At 33.9% G+C, this 12,192-nt stretch overlaps 1 pseudogene; it reads right to left on the reverse strand.

The window, feature by feature from the left end:
• Positions 1 to 1,329: 1,329 nt before the first annotated feature.
• Positions 1,330 to 1,947, reverse strand: LOC149156119 (cytokinin dehydrogenase 3 pseudogene; annotated as a pseudogene).
• Positions 1,948 to 12,192: the final 10,245 nt, after the last annotated feature.

A 12,192-nucleotide genomic window follows, 5' to 3' on the forward strand; every position in this document is an offset into this window, starting at 1 on the left:
GGACTTTTCACCTTGGCTCCTCCCACAAGGCATTAGAGAGATAGGCTAGTTCTTTTGAGGAGCAAGGAGTGGCTCCAATGCTCCACTATTGGAGCTAGTGGTGTTCATTATATACATGTGTCTTGGAACTTTTACTTAATATAATAAGCCTTATGGTCGGCATGTTCTTAATGAATAGATTGTGGATACTTGTAATATTATTCTCTGCATGTTTGTAATTCATGTTTACTTTCATCTGTGCCAAAGTAGTTGAACTATTTTTTTTTTTGGCACTTATCATATTGAGAATGTGTTGTAATTGTTCTTATCATTGTCCCATTGTCGTGGACTATTTCATTGGATATTAGAAAGATATTCCTTGTTGCATCAGTTACAACGATCGTCACATATCTGTGGACTATTCTGCTTGATTTTGTATGGATTCTTTTTTTTTAAGTGTGTCTCTACTATGTTGGTACTACTACCTCTCTCTTAGAGGCTCACTCCTCCCCTCCATCGTGAAATAAATTTAACACACATATGACCGAACACTTACTAGACACGCCCATTTTCTTTTCGAAGGCATATTTTCACTCCTCTCTTGCTGGTAGTTAGAGTGAAGGAATATATTTAATATAGCTGACAACTAGGCCATGTTCTGGATGGAGCTCCTGTCCTAAAGGGTGTGAGGCGTAATTGGGACCACAAATTTGAGAGACCCTTTTATCCTTCTTCTCCCTTATATACTCTTGATAAAATGTTCATTTAGATCTAAAAATGTTCATTTAGAGCTAAATTGGAATAAAATTGAAATAGGGAGTGACTCCATAAGCACTGGAACAGATCAACTTGTTGAACGATCCCCGATATGCTCGGTAGTCCCCAACTTCAGGGAGGCACAGACCATCCAACTCCACTGAGTCAGAAAGAAGGAAAGACATAACATACAATAAAAAGACTATATAGAGACACATACACTCAAGGAAGGAATGTTGATGAGTCGAGCACCGTCAAAAATAAACAACAAACTTGAGCAACATATACTTTACCCTCAAAATCATCACCACAAATAACTACTAAAGCTCATAATATTGAATTATTAATAAATATAAAGAGTCGTCATAACAATCCAGATAAGGAAACAAAGAGCCATGATCTACGCATTTACAAACTAGCCATTTTCCGTATGGCGTAGATCTTAAAAAAAAAAAAAGAACTTGTGCTGGCGTAGGGTCCATCGCTAAAAGCTAATTTGAATTATATCAAATTGAATAGATGACGATCCAAGGACCAAAACTGATTTTGTAAAATAAGATAGGTTAATATTGCAATCAAAGATTTCGGGTTGATTTAGTAAGAACCTGTAACAATTTCTAACTGCAAGACATTGCTGATTTGCGGACCAAATCGATACGTCTGCCCACTTATTCCAGCATTAGACAGAGTCCCGCCAATGGAAAGATCAATATAATCAGTCCATGACCGAGGAGCAAGTCCTACACCCTCTGTACCCTTCAACACATCAACCCAAAACTCACCTGCCATTGCATCCGCGTAGGGAGCATCTGTCTCATTTTCTTGAACAATATTGATTCCTTTGAGCGAAGTCATGTTCACCACAATTCCATTCAATGCCATAGCCTGCCCACCGACGGAGTGGCCATTGCCTCTTGCAGATACTGTTAAATTAGGAGACCTAGCTGCTATTCTCATCAGCTTACTGACATCCTCCGCTGAGGATGGAGTGAGAACAGCAGCGGGCTTGTTGTGATATATACCTCCAAAATCACTCGATGACTCTTCTATCGAAGTTCCCTCGAATATTATAGCACCCTCGAATTCTGCTGCTGCTAGCCGTTGGCATACTTGTTTGTCGAGGTGGTCAGAGGTGATACAATCTGCATATGTATCATGCCCTCTTAATCTCCTCGATAACGAAATCACCAAAAGAAGGATCAGCCACCTCATGCTTATCACAAATCTCCCACGAAACAAATAATAAGAGGATTATTCAAACCCTTAACGAAATCACCAAAACAGGGATCAGCCACCTCAAGCTTATCACTAATATTGCCCACGAAACAAATAATAAGAGGATTATTTCAAACGTGTTACACTGCTGCTCATATTACAGAGATATTATTCTTTTCATATCTCTACTGGATTTATCAGCTTAACAGCCCAGCAGTTCCATGGTATGGAATGTATTAGGTATAATCATATTTCTTGTTGGATTTTTGCTAATAATTAGGTAAACTTATGTTTAAGTGTGAATTATATTCCTAATTCCTAGGATGTGGTTTAGATTTAATTAGTTTGAGATATAATCTCAACTTAGTTAGATTTCGTTGGAATACTATTTCACCTTAATTGACAGATTATGTACGTTCAAAATAATTTACCTAGTTAAAAAATGCACTTATATAACACAATTTTTTTTTAATAAATCTTATTCTCAAATCTAACACAGCCACCTATCTCACCCAAATTTAGCGTACAATAAAACCGATAACTGAGTAACCTATACTTTTATTTCTATAAATCCCTTAGGATGCGTGATTTTCTTCATATAATTCCACTAAACTACTCAAACTGAAGGGTGTTTAGAATTCGCAAAGCGCCTGCAGCAGTTAAGGCGCTGGATGGCTGGCTTGTCGGCTTGCATTCAGTAAAGCAAGTTTGTGTCGCCCCCATTGAGTGAAAAGCTGGAAAAGAAAAGCCTCAAAAGTCAAAACTACATACAAAGGGAGCACCCACCTGTGCATTCCTCCCTGCACGTCGGCATTGACTTGGCGAATTGCGCTTATAACGTATCTTGACTTTTAACATCACTGACTACGTTTTCAAAATATATATTATATTTATAAAGAAGCGAATTAATAGATGTGCAGTGTCGACTACCCAATCAATGGGTGAACGGTTCATTAAACTTGTTGAGGGTGATAATGAAGTGAATTAAGAAATGGGAGTTGTTTATAATGTGATTTTTTGGAGATTTTTTGATTGAATCCGGTCGAAGAAATTGAGGCTAAATTTTGATTTGTTACAGTTAAAATGGTTTTTCAACTGCATATTTAGATTGAGCACCCTGAAAAACCCCTCGGAGGCTTTGATTGTGCAGAAACTAGCTATCAAACTTGCAATTCCAATAAATTGCTGCCGAATTTTGACTAAAAAAACCCACCAAAAAAACTTCCAAAAAATCTAGACAACTGCTAAGAAATGTGGAGTGTCAGGTACTCAACCAATGCGTGAAGAGTTCGTTACATTTGCTTATATGATTTTGGGAATTCGATGATTTAACATATTAAATTTTAGGTCATCAACAGTGTACGAAAGATTTCCTATATCGAAGTAGACTCATAAAGCTGCAAGTGTCAATCAGTCCATTGGTGGATGCTAAATTTCTATTAAGTTTCCCTGCGCATCCGATTAAATGATTTAACCATTCACTTTCAAATGTGGATATACCTCATGTCTATTTAGATAAATGATTTCACAAATCAAAATGTTTCCTATCTTGGAATTTTCATATTACGTATATCTCAAAAACTTTAATATTAAAAAACTTTGTCACTTTGAAATGTTGATATACTTTATTTATATTTAGATAAATGATTTCACAAATAAAAATGTTTCCTAACCTGGCATTTTCATAAATTATTTAACCAAAAAAAATTGTCACTTTCAAATGTGGATAAACTTCATGTATATTTAGATAAATGATTTTACAAATCAAAATGTTTCTTAACTTGGAATTTTCATATTATGTATATCTCGATAGATATTAAAAAGGTGCGTCACTTTGAAATGTTGATATACTTTATGTATATTTAGATAAATGATTTCACAAATCAAAATATTGGTTAACTTGGAATTTTCATAGATATTATATATATCTTGATAAATTTAACATTTTAATATTTTTTTTGTGGGTATATTTAGATTTATAAGAAAGAATAGATATTTTTTCATATATTTTGTTTGAAATTTTATAAGAATTTATTTGAATAATAAGTTTTAAGATTTTTAAAAATATTGGAGGGTGTTGTTTATTTATTGATTAAAAAATACATATTAATAATAAGGTCAAATCTTAATATTAAATATTATGCATAAAATTTGGATACTGATTGATTTAAAATACTAAATTTTTGAGCCATGTCAACTATTTTATATATGAAAAAAATAAAAATCATTGATTACAAATTTAACCCTTTCTAACTGATATTAAATCATTTCAACTATTTCATTTACAAAAAGATAAAACTCTCTCATTACAAATTTAACCCATTCTAATTGATATTTACCCTCAACATGGAAGTTCATTGATTCTTCATTGTAGTTTCAATTTGTTTGAATGAGTATTTACCTATATTGTATTTATGTAACCTTTAAACACTTACTATTTTAAAATCTAGAGTTCACATTTATTTAATTTATATATATACATTTTGGTGTTCATTTATTTCAAATTTTAATAACATCTAATCTTATCATAAAATATGTATGGTTTTACAAGACATAGAAAAAGTATATCCTCGAGAGGATATGGAAAAATCTTATGGAAAGAATAGAGGGATAAAAGAGATCAAGAACTTAGAAGTGGAAAATCACTTGATCTACTTCTTCTTCATCCATCAATTCTAAAATAGAAAAAGACCTTAGAGGCATTTCCATGGCTTCTTTTGAGTGGCCATTGGTCTTCTTGTTTATTTCTCTAAGAACTTGAATGAGTGAAATAAGCTATTTCAAAGGATTATAGAGCTTCTTTGATGTCCCGAAGAAATTCATCAAGAAAAAAATTCTCAAAATACACCATGTTGTTTTCGCAATCAATAACTAATTATGAATCTCCCATAACTTTGGCTTTCTCCAAATATTTCTAGTTAGCAACAAATAAAAATGTATCTAAAGCAATAAACCCTTCCCTTTTGTTTTTCTTATCTTTGGGGAGTACCTTACTTGAAAGAAGTGATTATATGATAAATACATACACTATGCATCTAGGAGAACGACCTTGACAAACATCGTCAAAATATCTCCATAGAATCCCCATATCATTTTGATGTTGAACCTAAACTCTATTTATTTTGAACTTTGGAGTTATCATATACTCCAAATAGACATTTGATATAAGGCGTGTAATGATATCTACATGAATTTCCTATTAGCAAAAGAAAATATAATATTGTTTATCAAGATGCAGGGAAAGTTTTTGATTGGATATTTAGCACTATGCTCTTATTAGGACTTTAAAATTTCCTCCAAATTAGATCAATTATAGGAATGTCTTGTATCTTGGGTGGTGAGGTCGTTGATGCATACATGTACTATATAAGGAAAATCAGTAAAAATGTGATAATTATTTTCTTCTAAAACTATGTGCAAATTACATCTACTTAGGCCCATGATCTGAATGGAAAATGGCATCAACCCATGGTACTCATCCACCCATATTATTCATCAACCCATGGAATTTACCCATGGTATTGTAAATGGCATCCACCCATGGTATTGTAAGTGACATCCACCCATGGTATTCATTCACCCATGGTAATTTCCAATGGTATTGTGACATCCACTCATGGTATTCATTCAGCCATGGAATTGGCCCGTGGTATTGTGAAATCCGCCCATGGTATTCATTCACCCATGGAATTGACCTGTGGTATTGTAACTGAAAAATACTATAAGTAACAAGTCACATTTTCTAAAAGGACAGATTGTCTACCACAATGTAGCCTTTATTGTTCAGAGGCATGTAGCCGCCACATCTCTTCTCAGAGAGAAGCTACCATCGCCCTAGCTGGTTTATTTCCATTACTATTTTAAATAAAAGTTTCTTTGTGGTTTTGTTATTGGGAATTCTCCTCTTTTTCTTCTGGCATTGCAAGTTTTTAGATCTTGGGGGTCTCTTCTCCCAAGATCCATTTCAATATTTTAGATCTTGGGGGCCTCCTCCCAAGATCCAGATCAGTGGTATCAGAGTAGGTTATGATTCCAAGGGAATGAGGGTTTGATGCATATTTTCGTTTCAAATTTTGCAGCAATATTCAACAAACTTCGGGCATGTGCTACAACCATGTGCTACAACCTCGACAGAGCACTTTCTTGGGTCAAGCAGGAAGAATTTTTTTCTCATTTTCTTTTGCAGGAAATTTTTTTTGGGCGGCGACTTTGAAGATCAGATCTGAAACATTTGGTACAAAATTTACAAAAACAAATACCAGATCTGGATTCCTCTTGAAAAATCAACCAATTTCAAAAAAAAAATGGGTCGAATCGGAGTTCGGATGTGGGAGATATCGCTAATTTAAAATAAGCTATTTTATCAAAAAATTTGTAACGACAAAACTGTTGTAGTGCGAATATGAGATCTCAAAGTGTGTAGATAAAGATTTCCATCACATGGGAAGATGCAAAATGGTCCTTCTGCTTCTAAAAATAGTTTATAATAAATATTTTGAATTATATTGACCGAGTTATGTCCATTTTAATTCTGGAGCAACATTCGGAGCAGATTCCCTTTGGAGACATGCCCTCCCACCTCAGGCTATGTAGGAACCTGCTACTTTATTAACAACCAACATCACGGTTATGAGTCATCCACAAACATCAAAGTCCATTTGCTAGGCCGCACACTATCCGTATCATAGTTGGTCACAAGCATTACAGGGTATCTCTATCCTCGAATCTTCATGGTTATGTGTCATCCACAAACCCACACTTCATCGAAGTCCATTTGCCAGGCCGTACACTGTCATCATCATAGTTGGTCACAAGAATTATAGGGTATCTCTATCCTCGGATCTCCGTTCATCATGGTTATGGGTTAACCACATAAAACCCTTATCTTCATTGGCTCTTCATATTCAACAAAGGCTTCACACGAGGGAACTTTACGCAATGGGGACCATCGCTTATTAAGGAAGGAGGAATGGTCCGAATGGAAAATGGCATCAACCCATGGTACTCATCCACCCATATTATTCATTCACCCATGGAATTTACCCATGGTATTGTAAATGGCATCCACCCATGGTATTCATTCACCCATGGAATTGGCCCATGGTATTGTGAAATCCGCCCATGGTATTCATTCACCCATGGAATTGACTCGTGGTATTGTAACTGAAAAATACTATAAGTAACAAGTCACATTTTGTAAAAGGATAGTTTGTCCGCCACAATGTAGCTCTTACAATTATTCTTTGTTTTAATAAAAATATTCTTTGTGGTTTGTTTATTGGGCATTCTCCTCTTTTTTTCTTTTGGCAATTCAAGTTTTCAGATCTTGGGGGTCTCTCCTCCGAAGATCCATTTCAATTTTTTTTTTTTAGATCTTGGGGGCCTTCCCCCAAGATCCGGATCAGCCCACCCAGACCCTCTTTAAACCAATCAATGTCCTATGTAATAAACTTATTATTTCAAACAAGCCAAAGGGTGATTTTGCATTTATAAGTTTTTGGATTAAACTCCACCACAATATTTTTTTCCTATAAAGGTAGCCTGAATGAATGAAGCATGACCCAGTTTTGTAGTAAAATCTACATTCTTAGGATTTCTTTTACCATATTAGATTTTTTTTATATATTCTTTTAATCATATGAAATTTTATGCCAGGAGACTAATAAAGGATCCGAGTCAATTTAATTATGTTACATTAAATTAAGAATGTTTGTGAACTTATGATGTATACAACAAAGTATGTGCTAGGATTTTAGCATCTAATTCTATTGGAAATAAATTTACACGAAAGAAAGTTCTACTCAATGAATGCAATGGAAATATTAATCTAAGGAAGAAGATGAATTATTATCATATGAAATATAACCTAGGAAAGTAGATAAATTTATTCTATCAAAGCATGTAAATCTAATCTAGAAATACATAAATATATCTAGGAAAGCATATATCTATGAAAGAATATGAATATGTTCTAGGAAAGCATGGAAACTATATCTACGAAAGCCTATAAGTCTATTCTAATAAAACTTGAAAAATTAATCTATGAAAGCATATAAATTTAGTCTATGAAAACATGGAAATTTATATTTATGAAATCATGCAAGCTTACTCTATAAAATCTAGAAAATCATGACCTAGAAAAGCATGTAAATGAGCATGGAATAAAATCTTATTTTAAATAATGATTTAAAAAATCTAAATTATTCAATGCAGGAATATAATTGATATAAATGTAAATTTTTAAGAAATTTTCAAGCACTTGTTTATGATATGTAAAGAAAGATAGAAAATGATTAGAAAATGAAGCTCACAAATAAGTGTTGAAGAAAAACATAGTGCTTGCTATAAACATAGGGCATCAAAATATATATTGAAGGATGAAATAAATTGTAAGACAGTTAGAAATTTATACTATAAAACAATGGCGTACGTCCACAATGGGGTCCTCCATGTGATTGCATGAGCCTTTAAGAAAACATAGGAACCTACTATAACCGATCTCAATTACACATGAATGTGCAGTGGAGGAAAATGATTAACAATCTGAGATTATATTAAAGAAAATAAGTCATACATTAATTCAAAACTCAAAGTCTCTATGTGTCCCTTGCCCTTCCCATTGATATATATATATATATATATATATATATATATATATATATATATATATATATATATATATATATATATATATAGGGTTTTTGGAATAGCAATGCTTAGAATTAAAATGTTATAGATCAAAATATGTCACTAACTATTATACTACTTATTTTTGTATTCAAATTCCTATGCCTTGCATGTGACTCAGGGAGTGCATATGAACACGTAACCTATTGATGTGCTATTCTTCAAAATTCTTTCACCCCACAAAGATATCATGCTCATGTGATGCTAATTATTCTGCCATGTAACAATCCATATATACTTTGTCTCTGCAGTATACCACGTGATGATTTAACTGTGTCTTTCAATTTTCCATAGTTATGACTCAGTCACTTCTTTGATGTTCCAGATAGGTGATTCACCTTCCTACCATATTTTTTTTCCTGTCTAAATGCTTGGCTTCAATGTAATGCTTTAGGAGATGAGCCAACCATTGAATCTACTACAATTTGACATAGGAGCTACCAAAATTGTTAATTTCTACAATATTCACATTTTAGTCAATTTTTATAAAGAAAAACATATAAAACTCTAGATTAATGGACTCATTACTTATGTGTAACCTTTTGTAGCTGAAATGGAGAATGTACATACAATTCTTTCATTGCAAACAACCATCTCAAGTTCCTCATGATATTTTTTTCTTTCATACTTTTAATTTTTAACTATAGTGCCATGCTGGCCTTATTGAGCTTGGAATTGTTGTGGTGCTAGTGATACATCCTTTTAAGAATTTTGTGATTTTTCTCTTCAAGGGTTTCATTTCTCTTTTGATGTGTCTCTCTAAGACTTCAAGTTTGACTATCTCTTCTTTCAGTGTTTTTATTATATCCTCTTCCATAGGAATGTTGAAAGGAAATTCACATTGTACTAAACCATGAATTGGAGATCTTGGTATATCATTACCAAGAAAACATTTAGGAAAATGAGAACAAGCTTATACCTTTTCATTTTGTTCTTCCTATTCCATGGAATAGATTTAATCATAAACCTGTTGTTGAGCCCTATCAACCTTCGGACTTTCTCCTCACTTTGGTGGTGATGATTTCGACTTGGATTCTTCTTAGACATCATTCTTTTCGTGAAACATGTCTATTCTCATTACCCTGCTTCGTCATTCTTCTAGTTACCCTCATGCACCTTTCTTTTCTTTCCAAATCTTTTACTCCTCTAGAAATTCCCTCCTAATACCCTTTTTCTTGAGAGTGTTTCTAATAACAACATTTTGTTATATATGTTTTTGGGTTTTTCATCTTCCTTTGCCAAATTCGTTCTTTCCTTTAAGGTTGTATTTTTATAATCCTTGGTTTTTCATTTTCGTATTTTAGCTTGTATCTTAATTTTCTTCAATTTGGAAATTCACTTTGTTCTCTAGAGTTGGGAATTGGGGATTCATCGCTCTCGGGAACATTCTCAAATTTTGGAACTAAACTTTCTATGGGTTCCTCTAGTTCTAAAGGTGAAATTTTCTCAATTTCATATGTTGATGTTCCCATTATATCTGTATTTACCTTTGTAGGGTTAGGATTTCAATATTCTACACCAAAAACCTATTGTACTGTGAAACCCCCCCCCCCCCCATTTATATAAAGAAATAGATAAGGTTAGACATATAAATGGAGACCCTTTTTAAATTTTCGGTCTTAGAATAGTAAAACCTAACTCTAAGAAATTGCCTTAAAAAACTCTTAAAACAACCCAAATATAGGATCCCCATCGCAAATCACAAATCACATTTTTTCCATGTGATGAACATGAAACACCTTTAAAAAATTGTGATGTGTGACCAAACCTCCCACTGCGATATCCCAATTAAACAAATTGCAAACTTGCAATTGCATTTCACCAAAATCGCAAGTAATTAAGCCTTGCCACTATGAAATTCATTAACAATTTGTAAAATGCGATATCACGATGATCGCAGTCATATTTCTCCTTATAAGAAGGCAACACTACATTACATCATTTTAAATATTGAGATGTGTGAATAGAGTAGTAAGCATGTGAAATAATTGTGTTTCAATGTAATAATGAACGGTTTGACAAGGTAATAAATGTTTTGCGGCCCCGAGGAGAGGTAATGATTTTTCAAGTTATGGGTAGTTAACGTTGGATATCTCATCTAAACCTTTCCCATGATCTAAATTCATTTCAGAAAGTCTTTAGGTCTTAATTTCCTGATACTATCTGTGCTGAAATATCTCGTCCATTTCAAGCAAGCCACAAAAGACATGTCATTCAGGAAGGTGACACAGAAATAGAAGGAATAGAGAATTGCAGAGTCTGAGTTTATAGAAATGGCTCCTATATTCTTTGATACAGTCTGCACTACTGACAGGGGAGCAACAACTTGGGAGGTCATATACAACAGGATCGAGGATGAGCATCCCAAGGTTATTGTCACAAAAGTGATAGCTGATTGAATAAAACCTCCAGGACTCCAATTCAAGGATGCTCCATGTTCTTTCCTTTACAGGATAGGATTAAGAGATAAATCATGCCATACACAGATATGATTAGGTGGGTGGTGGAGAACCTCACAATTACAGATAATTCATTCAATAATTCATGAGTGGAACTCATGGGGTCATTCAGAGCAGAGGACTTGAAGAAAATCTATCGTATACCTGATCCTCAGGATATATATGATAATACATATGTGGCCATCTTCACAAAGAGGAACCAAGAGCCCCTCAAGGTGATTTAGGGCTGGAGAGTGTTGGAGAACAAATTCAAATTCGAGAAACCAGGTATGTATGCTATATCCTCTATAGAAAACCCCTACAACTATGCAGCTGCTATGTTATGTAGACTATATGGGTTACCCAATAATACTAAGTTCTCCATAGAATGGATTCCTCTAATTTATGCCTTTGTTAATTCCCACATTATGAATCAGGCCAGCATCCTATCTAATAACCTAGCCACTATCATCACTGAATATTGATAGAAGATATCCTCCTCTCCTGAGAACCTTCCTACATTCTATTTTAGTGCCTGCATTATAGATGCCATCTGTTTTTACACAAAATTTCCAATCACGAGTTGGAAATGGACCTTACAGAACCCCTAACCTATCCATATTAGTCATAAGTAAATGTGGGAATCCCATTACATACCCCATTTCTATAAAATATATCATGTTGTTATTTTTCCGCTGCATCAATTAATTTTCAATAGCAAAGCCCCCAGGTTTTCCCAAGAAGTTGCTACAGACCTTTTGACTATCAGAAAATATTTTGTTGAAGAATGGTTCACCTATATTAGGGTTTTTGGTAGCATAGCAGACCCACATGTCCTCCCCTTGTATATTTCTAATAAATTGTTGGAAAGGGAAATCACCCACGAGATTGTGGGAAAAGGCTTAACCAAAGTTCTCAAAGAAAGAAACAATTTATTATGGCCATCTTTTCCTATCAAGTGCAGTTGTTTTTCTTTGGAAAATTTCGATCATGCAATAAAGGAATCAATAAGAATCGAAGGCCTCAAGCTTCATTCTTTGTCGAAAAGGTAATTTGATCTAGATAAGATAACATATAACAACACTACTGCGGTAAAGATCAATCCATATAACCACGA

The sequence above is a fragment of the Pinus tabuliformis genome, chromosome 9 (genome assembly GCF_031772625.1).
Source record: "Pinus tabuliformis cultivar Carrire ecotype Pingquan chromosome 9, CPIR1, whole genome shotgun sequence".
NCBI classification, from domain to species: domain Eukaryota; kingdom Viridiplantae; phylum Streptophyta; class Pinopsida; order Pinales; family Pinaceae; genus Pinus; species Pinus tabuliformis.